Genomic DNA, 12,045 nt, shown 5'->3' on the forward strand with positions numbered 1-12,045 from the left:
TACACGTCTCCCCATATTACACATGTTTTAGTGTTATTAACAAAGAACAAATACAGGTACAACAAGATAGGGAGACGGTTGTCTTTATTCTTGTATAGTTGAGGTAGGGTGATATATAGCTAACACGTGTTTTGCCCTGTTATGTTAATACATTTTGTAGCGTGCCCATATATACCCAAAAAGTAATCTTGGCGCTGTGTCTAAAAACAGAGTCCCATAGAAACTAATGAAGAAGGAGCTAGTTAAGAAACGTCAGGGAACAGCAAATTCTTTCGGTGCTTTCTAAAGCTAAGCAGGTTGATCTGTGGTGGCTGCCAAGAACATAGTTCTATATGGGCGCTACAGTAGTTCAGGTTCGTAGTTTAAGAAAAAACATTTATAACTTCAAAAGATTCATTTTGAAAAATCAAATAAAGTACCCTCAAACAGTTATCAAAAATATTTTTTCATTATGAATTCAAATGTACAGTATAACATAAGGTGCTCACATGGTTACACAAAAAAATAAAACTAACAAAGGACAAACTATAGTGAGAAAAAAACGGCAAAAAAGGGAATATTATATACAAAAAAAATGTTGTGGGATCACAAAGACACGATACACTTAATGCTTCCTCTTATTTTTTTGCCAGGAAGGCATTGACGTTTCGACCTTATTAATTTAGCAGGTCATCATCAGGACAAAAACAGGTAGAGAGCAACCATCAATTGTTCAGGCTGAAAAGGGAATAAATATTGTAGATGATGGTACCAAAAGGGTAAATATCTTGGTTATAGTCAATACATAGAGGTGTAATTCCTATTCATATTAGCAGAGTGACAGACCCCAGAGCCAAGAAAGGAGTCCTGTACCCCAATTAGATAGAAAAGAAAGAAAGAAATCAAAAGTTGGGTTTTTGTAAAACAAAATTACTAACAGATACACAAAAGGGTGTACCGAAGCAAGAAAAGCACCCAAAGGAGTGAATCTTCATGCATACTCAATCTGAAAAGGGAGAGAGACCAGAATTTATTTCATCCTAATCGTCACATAGATGCAAGTCATGCGCAAACTCAATTTCGAAGTATCTTCAGCATGACACCAAAATTACTTAATACTGTCCATTAATTTTTGTTCAGAATCTATACAAATTCCGAAAGACCCTTAGTCGCTTACAATATACACAAAACCACGAAGGAGTTAGTGTGGCTTGAGGGCTACCGAAGTCACAAATTAAGTGGTGCCTCCCGAATTCAATCTCAAGGTATAGTTGAGATTACTGTCAACAAAGAAAAGAAATTCCAAATATCAACTGGACCAAAGATTAAAACGTAACCAAATTATCCTTATTTAACAAAAAATCACTACAAGTAATCCAAGAGATACACAAAAACCTGTGTCACAGTCCACTCTTCTTGTCAGTGCACACCAAATTCTTTGAATGTCGACGTTCAGTAGTGTGTGTTTTAATCAGCACTCGTCTCAAGTCAAAATGAAAGGAAAGACCTAAATTATTTTAAAAACCAAGCAAATTTCTTTGGAAACCCATTGCCTCCAATTTCCATATTTGAGGGCCAAGAAAGCAACATTTAATAATGCCACTACTGAATTGGGATTCCCAGGTAAAAGAGTAATATTAGAAAAGGTACCTAATTACCGAATCTTGAAGGTCGTGCAGTTGTGTCAATCGTGGAGTCCTCTCTGGTATGCAGACAAATAGCTGAAGACAGCGCCCCATGTTCTCTCCAAAGGTAGTAAAAGATCTAAAAACCCAAAATATGCCTATATGCTCCCATAACACATCCAACAAAAGAAAAGATTTGACCAAACCCAGTATGGAATGCGCATCAATAATTCAAACAATTGGGGAGTTAGAAAAGCCGTTGTTTCTTAAAGCCTTGCTGCCGACTTTTAAATTAGTCAATGATAAAGAAGGAAAAGATAGTAAATCACTAAATATATATATATATATTATTTGTGAGAAGGTGATTTTGAGTATAACCTAAAAATTGTGTGCCTGGCAGGAAGGTTAAGGGGAACAACCGATTACAAAAAATTTGGTAAGCCCCGACAATAGATGGTTTATATCAACAAATCAAAGGCAATCCATAACTTCCACATTGTATATGAGAATTATTATGCAACAGTGATTTACAACAAAAAAATCCCAATGGAACATCAGAGGAAAACAATGATAGAATTGGCAACGGCATACAATGTGCAGTACAACATTTGTTAGAAACAATAGAGTTGCACTCTTCCAGTGTACTCAAACCTCTGTTAATGCTGTCACATTTTAAGATCCATCAGCACTCTTCTTGATTCAGGAACATCTGCATGTTTTCCCCCTCTTACTGATTTTTCACATGTTCAATGACTTGTCATCTGATCTCATCCTCATGATGGTTACATTCAAGAAAGTGGGAAACTAGTGGGGCATTCAAAGTGCGACATCGAATGAGGCTCTTATGTTGTGATATTTTCATTTTGATCTTTTATGATGTCTGGCCCACATAAGTGACATAGACACCAAATGGCATAAATCACATTTTGTGAATTACAATTTGTGTGATCCCTCAAATTGTGAACAATATTGGCATGTGAAAATAGTTTAGTATTTATCTTAGACTCACAGGCACTGCAACTACCACATTTAGTGTCCGACAATTTTGTTAAGCCCCCATACAGATGCTAATTCAGGGGAGCTTGTTCTTGGTATAGCTGCACATACCAAATGGTCTTGTATATTGCGACCTCGTTTGAAAGAAAATAATGGCAGATCATCTGAAATGCCACTCAATTTAACCAAAGGCCAGTGTTTCTTGACCATTTTACTTGTAGCCTTACTCGGGGTGCAAAGCATAGTAACACAGGCCACCCTTTCAACTTTTTTTAGGGCGTGGGGTGACAAAAAATTCCCGATAGTTATACCATGCTATCTTTTGTGACCGCTTTATTAAGCATAGGGGATAACCAATAGCCTCCAATTTCTTTGCTAGAATCCTAGCTTCACAAAAATAATCGTTTTTAAATTTACAATTCAGATCCGAAGTAACTGTCCAAAAGGCAACCCATCCTTCAAACCTTTGTGATGATTACTTTGTTATTGAAGCAAGGTATTCCGAGCAGTTGGTTTGGTTTACAGTTTAGTTGCCAATTTGCCCTCATGCGACATGATGGTAAGGTACAAAAAAGCAATGGATTCTTTATCATAGTTGAAGGAAAACTGTAAAGCGATTGAGCATAAATATAACAATCCAATAAAATCCAATAGGAATGTCACACTCTCTTGCCAATTGAAAACGATATCATCAATATAATGCCGCCAATGGCGTACGTTATCGAAGAATGGATTGACCAAATTATCATAGACTAGCAGCCCGTCCCGACGTTGTCCGGGTATGAAATAGAATGTGTGTATTTGGCAAGGGCAATTTATTTTAAAATCTCGCGGTAGACAACATTTTTTGTTTCATTAGAATAGGGACGTAGAAGGCCCAGCTGCAGCCCTGGTTGATGTTAGCAGGCGCTTTACTTGGTGTAGTGATCCGCCGCCTGAGCCCGGCTACAGCCCTGGTTGATGTTAGCAGGCGCGTGTAATGTCGTTGAATGAGAGAGTTATCAGCCGCGGGTAAATCCATTTACTGAGAGAGTTGAGTGACAGCGAGTAGGAGAGGCTGCAGTAATTGTCCCCGCAGACACGCTCATTTGCGTGTTCCCCCGCTTGAGGCCCAGATGCAGGCCTGTTTGATGTTAGCAGGCGTGTGTTCCCCCGCTTGAGGCCCAGCTGCAGCCCTGGTTGATGTTATCAGGCATGTGTAATTAGTGTACTGATCCGCCGCCTGAGCCCGGCTAGAGCCCTGGCTGATGGTAGCAGGCGCGTGTAATTTTGTTGAATGAGAGAGTTCAGTAACAGCGCGCAAGAGAGGCTGCAGTAAGGTTACTTACCAGGCCTCCAGATGAACGCGTTTGTCAAGCCCCCCGCACACGGCCACAGCAGACGATCTTCTGATTAATGTACGACCCACATGGCATGAAGGGCGGAACGTAGCGTTTCTCACGCCCCCAGCGTGCCCCTTGATGAGACGCAATTGCGTTCGCATGGCTTGAAGGCTGGACACGCCCCCAGCTTGTTACGCCCCCAGCATGCCCCTTGATGCTGCGCAACAACGTAATTGGCGCTTGTATGTACGACTCACATGGCATGAAGGGTGGACACACGCCCCCAGCGTTTGTCACGCCCCCAGCATTTGTCACGCCCCCAGCCCATGCCCACAGCCCAACGCAGACACGCCCACAAGGGACTACTTTGCTGGCACGGTTCTTTTACCTTTTAAATGTATAGAGGAGTTGGCCTAATGGCTAAGGCGCTTGACCTCGGACCTGGGGATCTGGGTTCGAGTCTTGGTAACGACGCCAAACATCCTGTGATTCTGGGCAAATCACTTAATCGCCCCATGCCTAAGAAAAAGGAATGTGTGTCCTCATGTAACGTAACTGGTGCTATGTAAAGCGCTCTGAAACCTGATTCAGTTCGGGTCAAGTTTGCGCTATATAAAACTCTGCAAAAAAAAATATATATATTTATATGGTGGCCATCTGCATTGCCTATGTCCTTCTGCTGCAACTGCCCTTTCCAACGCTGTATTTTTTGTTGTGATTGGTGCTGTGGTTACTGAGATTACCCGCCTCAAAGGTTTGGGCTCTCTCTTTATAATATTAGTATGGATGTACTTTTTTTCAAAATTATCTACAAACAGCATTGCAGAATTTGGGGCATACAAAGCACCCATTGAAGGCCCCTTTATTTGCAGATCATATTAACCGTCAAACTCAAAATAATTTTTGGTCAATTAAATTGTTATGATCGGATTCAAAACTTCAGTAGGAACAGATACAGGGCCTGATCTACTGTCCTAAATATCCTTTATCACTGCAATTTCTTTGATTTGAGGAATATTGGTGTATAGGGATTCAATATCCAAACACACCAATAATTCTGTCTCGGGATCAAAACTAATGTCTTCAATTTGGGCATCATGTTTCCACTGTCTCGTACATAACTGCAAGTGTTCTTGGTGAAATCTTTTATAAAGACATCAATGTATTAACAACATAAAGGCTCAAGAACCGAACCACAGCCAGACACGGTCGGTCTACCGGCAGGCTTGTTAAGCTCTTATGCATTTTCAGTAAAGTATAAAGGACAGGGGTCCTAGGAGTCTTATTATTTAGGAAATCAAATTCATGAGGAGTTAAAAAGCCAAGAGGCTTTGCCTGTGAGGTCACATCAAGTATACATTTTTGGATTTCAGTCAAATAATTAGATCTCAACACCTTGTAATGATTAATGTTCGACAGTTGCCTCTGGATCTCAGCCTTATAGGATAAGTTACCTTCCCCTTTGTCAGCGGGTCTGATGGTCAAGTGGTTTTCTTTTTCTTTAATGTTGTCAGAGATTGTTGTTCTTCAAAAGAAATGTTGTAAGGAATATATTGGAATTTATCCTTTAATATATTCACATCATTCATCACCATAGTCTCAAATGCCAGTAATTCAACTGGCATACGACTAATAAGAGAGTTATACAAGAGGGTGAGCTTAATCGAGAAGGGTTAAAAGTTTTAACAAAAAACTCATCACGGTAAAAAGCCATGAGTCTCAATTTGTGAAAAAATTGCATTTGAATGTGGTAAAAATCTGTCACTTCAGTGGGTACAAGACTTAGTCCTCTCTTCAGTAATGTCGTTTCTGCTGAGGACAACACATGATTAGACGGATTAAAATCGGAATCAAAGAACTCACTTCATTCTCTTCAATATTTACTGACTGGTTGGACCCCACTGGTAAAATTTCCTGCGGGGTTGTCTCTCCCCTGACTGAAAGTTCCATTGTTGAGGCCTGGTCTTTACTTTGCCCCTGCCCCGGTTCCGCTGGCCTAAAAAATGAGGTCCAGAACTAGGCCCTTATCCAGTATTGGGGTATCTTTCATAGATTCACATGCCTGAATCATTCCCCGTCGTCGAGGCGGGAGTCCCACGGTAAATTATATATATATAGCAGTGCCTAAAAACCATTAGTAGTAGGCTAGAAAAGGATATAGGCCCAACTAGGCCCAAAACTTAGCAGCCTATCTACATCATTATGTAAAAAGAACTGAAAAAAGTAGCCTCAGCCAATCAGCTGTCCTCACCCTCTAGAACCTTCCCAGCTCAGGCAGTTCTCCTCAGATTTTCACCGCACTTCGTGTGTAAGGGAGTCTCCCTGAGTGCCTACTCAGTTTTCTTCAAAATTTCTTCAAAATTCTCTCAAGATGTCTGAAAAGAAGGCTCTATTCAAGGCTTGTGGTTCCTGCTTCAAGAAGAGGGTACATGTGGACGACCAGCACTCTGATTGTATTTATTGTTTGCATCCTTCACATGTTGTGAAGGATTGCAGGATATGTCGAACCTTCCCTCCTAAGACCATCAGGGATAGAGAGGCAAGAGTTCTTTTGTGGCTGAAGTCGTCTGCCACAGATGATGAGGACAGAGCCTCTACCTCAAGTAAGAGAGCCAGTTCCAAAGAGAGGTGTTCTCCTGAGAGACTGAAAAAACCTAAACTCTCTCATAAACCCTCTGAGTCCACGAAGAGTGCTGCGTCAACAGCTTCTACTGTGAGTACAGTCCGCACTAAAGCTGTCTCTTTGGTGTCCTCTCTCACTGTCACCACCTATTCTACGTCCTCTACGTCTTCAAGTACTGTTACCACCTCAGCAATTACTTCTCCTGTGATGTCCGTCATGGTTTCTTCTTCAGAGAAAAAATCATTGAAGAAAAGCTCGTCGTCGACGAGCCTTCCGTCGACGACCAAATCACCATCTACGAAGCATTCGTCATCGCTTCCGTCGACGCTTCCGTCGACGGCTACCCCGTCGACGAAGGTTTCCACCATCCCGTCGACGAAGACCCCGTCGACGAAGATCCCGTCGACGAAGATCCCGTCGACGAAGGCCTCGTCGACGAAGGCCTCGTCGACGAAGGCCCCGTCGACGACAGGTCCGTCGACGAAGACCCCGTCGACGACAAGTCCGTCGACGAAGAGTCCGTCGACGACGAGTCCGTCGACGACGAGCCCGTCGACGAAGGTTTCAGCTCCATCGACGACGAAGAGTCCGTCGACGGATCCGTCTACTAGGACGCCTTCAACACAGTCCTCGTCGACGATTCCAACTCCGATGACGATACCGTCGACGACAATGCCAGCAACTCACACTTCTGTTTCACTTCTACCGTCGACAGCAGCGCTAGCATCTTTGAATGCGCCGTCTACGCATTTGTTGCCCACATCTCCGGTAAGGGTACAGTATACCCATTTCCAGATGAAATCATTTCAGAGACAGAGTTACTCTCATTTGTCTCCCCTCTTGCCTTCGCATATTCTGGAAAACTACGTGGAGGCAGATTCTGATGATGAAGGGGATGATGACGAGCCTTTTGGAGTTGCCCATCATCCTTCTCAGTTACACATCAAATATCAAGAGGATGAAGGTGATGATGACGTTCATTACTATCAGGAAAATTTAGCTACTCCTTATCATCAGGAGCAACAACACGCAGAAGACACGACTCATCTTCCGTCTTCTCTCATTCATGATTTGCAGGCCATGCTGGCTGATTATCGTCAGAGGTTTCCACCAACTCTGCCTGCTCCAAATCCTGTGCCAGTAGTCTTGCCGACAAATTCCCCGCCACATCCTTCGCACTCGCCAAGGCAGGATGTTGACCCCGGGGCTGGTGGTCATGATGTTGACGTCTCCTCTCCAGATGAGGATGAAAGTGAGGATGGTGAGCTTCCGGATTCTACGCCTACGGAACCATGGAATGATTACATCATTCCTATGCCTTCTCCTAATTTGCCACGACCTTCAGATTCTCCGCCAGAAGACATAGGAGGTTTTCATAACATCATGCATCGGGCAGCTGCTCGATTTGCAATTACAGTTTCGGTTGAGCAGACTGACTGTTTTCTTCATGATTTCAAAGAAGGGTATAGAAGGGTATCTAGATCTATCCCTATCATTGAATACATTTGGAAAGAAGGGATTAATATAATGAAGACGCCAGCGTCCATCCCGGCGGTTCTTCCAAGAGTCGACAAGAAGTACCGAGCACCACCGGATACTCCTTCATGTTTGATCGGTCATCCACGACCTGACTCAGTGATTTTACAAGCGGCTCAACAACGATCCAAGAATCCGGCAGCACCAATTTCAACACCTCCAGACAAAGAGGGCAGGAGGTTGGATGCGATTGGGAAGAAGTTCTCAATTAATGCCGCTGCTACTGTTAAGATTGCTAATTCTTTGGCAATTTTAGCACGTTATGACAGACAAATGTGGTCAGATCTGTCGGAATTCATCAACCTGGTTCCCGAAGACCGTGTTGAAGAGGTCAGGAAGGTTGTCATGGAAGGCGAGCGGGCAGCTTCTGAGATTATCGACTGCGCCCTCGATGTCTCTAATACAGCCTTTAGACAATTGGCCGGAGCGGCAGTTCTTAGACGGCATGGATGGCTCAAGGCGACTTCTTTCAGACCTGAAGTCCAGACCAAAATACTTGACATGGCCTATGATGGCGAGTTATTGTTTGGCAAACACATAGATGACGCATTGCTTGCGATCAAGACGGATACTGATACGGCCAAATCGCTTGGTACACTACAGTATAAGCGAGGTTTTTTCAGAGGAGCAAGAGGCCGTGGTTTTCCTTCCAGAGGACATTATCAAAATCAGCAAAACCGCCAGTATCAGCCTCAAAATAAGCCGTACTACCAACAGTCCTATCGACAGTCATCGTCAGCGGGTTTCTCTCGTCAAGGAGGGAAACGACGTTCTAACTACCAGGGACGCGATTCAAATAAACGCCAGTGAGTTTTGCCGGACACCATCCTCTCTTCCTTCCCTCCCCGTGGGCGCCAAGATCTCCGCCTTTTATCAACAGTGGCGGAAGATAACTTCAGATCAGTGGGTTCTGGACATAGTCAAACACGGACACACTCTGGAGTTCTTGCAGAAACCTCCAACGTCTCCGCCCAGGGGTCCCTCCCCTCCTCGTCTTCATTTGTTATACATGGAAGCCATGAAGATGCTACACAAAAATGCGATAGAAAAAGTTCCAACATCCCAGAAAAATCAGGGGTTTTACTCTCGTTTTTTCCTTGTGGAAAAAGTTTCAGGAGAGTGGCGTCCAATTTTGGATCTACGAAACTTAAACAAATATCTGAAAAAGCAGAGTTTCCGCATGGTGACGCTCGCAGATGTCCTCAATTGCCTCATGGAAGGCGATTTCATGGCTTCCTTGGATATGGAAGACGCTTACTTCCACATTCCCATTCATCCAAACCACCGCAAGTATCTGAGATTCACAGTGGCTGGTGTCCATTTTCAATTCAAGGTCCTCCCTTTCGGCCTGAAATCTGCACCGAGAATCTTTACCAAGACTCTAGTTCCGGTTGCAGCTGCGTTGAGGTCACAGGGAATCCAAGTATTCCCGTACCTCGACGATTGGTTAATAAAGAGTTCGACAAAAACTTCAACAAAGCAATCGGTCACAAGTGCTCTGTCAATGTTCTCGAACCTGGGCCTGACCCTCAACGTCAAAAAATCACAACTGCAACCCAAACGAATTCTGACGTTCCTAGGAGCAGTACTAGACACTTCTCAGTGCAAGGCCTTCTTGACCCAAATTCGTCAGGACAAAATCACAAAGCTGGCAAGTCAAATACGGTCAAAAAAGTCTCTTTCGGTCCGACAGTTTGTTTCCCTGCTAGGGATGTGTTCCTCTGCACTCCATCTAGTCCCACTGGCTCGACTCAGAATGAGGCCTCTACAAGAGGAATTGCATCGACAGTGGCGGCAGATAGACGGATCTTTCGAGGACCGTATCAAGGTCACGCCCAAGATGAAACAAGCTCTTCTATGGTGGGCGGCAAAGAAAAATTTGTCTCCGGGGCTCACTTTTCTTCAGACCCTACCGGAATTTACTCTGACGACAGATGCCTCCATGGAGGGTTGGGGAGGCCATCTTCAAGACCTTCAAGTGCAGGGACGGTGGTCCCATCAGTACAAGCACAAACACATCAACTGCCTCGAGTTGAGGGCCATTTTTCTTTCCTTGCGAGCCTTCCTGCCAAGAATTGCGGGCTCTGCAGTGCTGGTGCGCACGGACAACACCACCAGCATGTTTTACATAAACAAGCAAGGGGGCACGAAATCTCTAGCCCTGTCTCTTCAAGCGCAAGAAATGTGGGAATGGTTACTCCATCACAAAATTTCCCTCAGAGCGGAACATGTTCAGGGAATTCAGAATTCTCTGGCCGACGATCTCAGCAGATCGTGCACAGGATGTCACGAGTGGGAACTCGAACAAAGCCAAGTGGAAACAATTTTCCAGCTCTGGGGCACACCAACGCTGGACCTGTTTGCCACGCAACAGAACAGCAAATGCATATACTTTGCCAGCAGGTTCCAACAGCAAGGATCGAGAGGAAATGCCCTGTTGATGAGGTGGACAGGAATCTTTGCGTATGCCTTCCCTCCAATTCCTCTCATCCCAAAGGTTCTACAGAAAATGAAGAGGGAACGTTGCTCTCTAATCCTAATTGCTCCTCGCTGGCCAAGACAGTATTGGTTCCAGGAGCTTCTGATACTCTCCCATCAACCTCCACTGCGCCTCAAGCCGACACTTTCAATGCTGACAAGGGAGGAAGGACAAATACTTCATCCAGATCCTCAGTCGCTGCACTTGCACGCCTGGCTCCTGACTTCCTAGAGTTTAAGGACCTGGAGATTTCTCCAGACTGTAGAGCTGTTCTATCTCAGGCTCGTGCACAGTCTACAATCAGAACCTATCGCTTCAAATGGAAGAGATTCTGTTTATGGTGCGGAGAGCGTGATGTCCATCCACTACAAGCTCCTCCAGAGCAGATTCTGCCTTATCTGCTGTCTCTAGCCAGATCAGGTCTCGCTTTTTCTTCTATCAAAGTTCACCTTGCTGCCATATCCAGATTCAGAAAGAGTTACAACAAGCCATCTTTGTGCTCTTCCTCTTTAATTAAACAGTTCCTTAAAGGATTATTTCGAGTTTTCCCTCCAGTGCGGCCTCCTCCTCCTGAGTGGGATCTCAATATTGTGTTATCTCAATTGCTGAAAAGGCCTTTTGAACCAATTCATAAATCAGAACTTAAATTCTTGACTTGGAAAGTGGCTATTTTGTTGGCCCTCACTTCAGCCCGGAGAGTAAGTGAGATACAAGCGTTCACTATATCGGAACCTTTCCTACATTTCTCAAAAGATTGTGTGACACTTAGAACTCATCCTAAGTTTATTCCCAAGGTTCCGACCCAGTTTCACATCAATCAACCGGTGAAACTAAAAACTTTCTTTCCAGACCCCAAGACTCCAGCTGAAAGGATGCTGCATTCCTTGGATGTCCAAAGATGTCTCAAATTCTATTTACAAAAGACAAAAGATTTGCGCAAATCTACCCAACTGTTTGTAGCTTATGGCCAAGCTACACGTGGTCAGGCTGTGACGAAAGCAACTATTGCCAGATGGCTTTCCTCTGTCATTGTCTTCTGTCATGAGAAAGCGAACAAGCCACTGACAAGAACGGTTAAGGCGCATTCAACCAGGATGATGTCAGCGTCTACAGCCTTATTTGCAGGGGTGACCCTGGAAAACATCTGCCGTGCTGCTACATGGAAAAGTGTCCATACTTTTACCAAGCACTATTGCCTGCAGCCGGTGTTACATGAAGATACGTCAGTGGGAGAAGCAGTGTTGCAGCATCTTCTTCACTGAGGTCAGCCTTTTATGGTTTTTTCTTGTTTTCTATTGTCACATTTGTGCTAACATACTGTTTTAATGTTCTATATATATGGTATATGAAGGTATTGTCATGATTATGCATATGTACTGAAATATGTTCTTGCTCTAGTACCTTCCAGGTTGTGTGGGGATATATGGTTTGGATTGTCTCCCACCTTCCTCTACCGACAGTTATGGTTATTACTGCTTGCTATTC

General features: G+C 43.9%; 1 protein-coding gene across 4 annotated transcripts in view; it reads left to right on the plus strand.

Moving 5' to 3' along the window:
• Nucleotides 1-12,045, plus strand: part of CYLD (CYLD lysine 63 deubiquitinase) — a 491,869-nt gene that overhangs the window by 372,389 nt on the left and 107,435 nt on the right. The gene's annotated exons all lie outside the window — the stretch shown is intronic.

The sequence above is a fragment of the Lissotriton helveticus genome, chromosome 12 (assembly GCF_964261635.1).
Source record: "Lissotriton helveticus chromosome 12, aLisHel1.1, whole genome shotgun sequence".
NCBI classification, from domain to species: domain Eukaryota; kingdom Metazoa; phylum Chordata; class Amphibia; order Caudata; family Salamandridae; genus Lissotriton; species Lissotriton helveticus.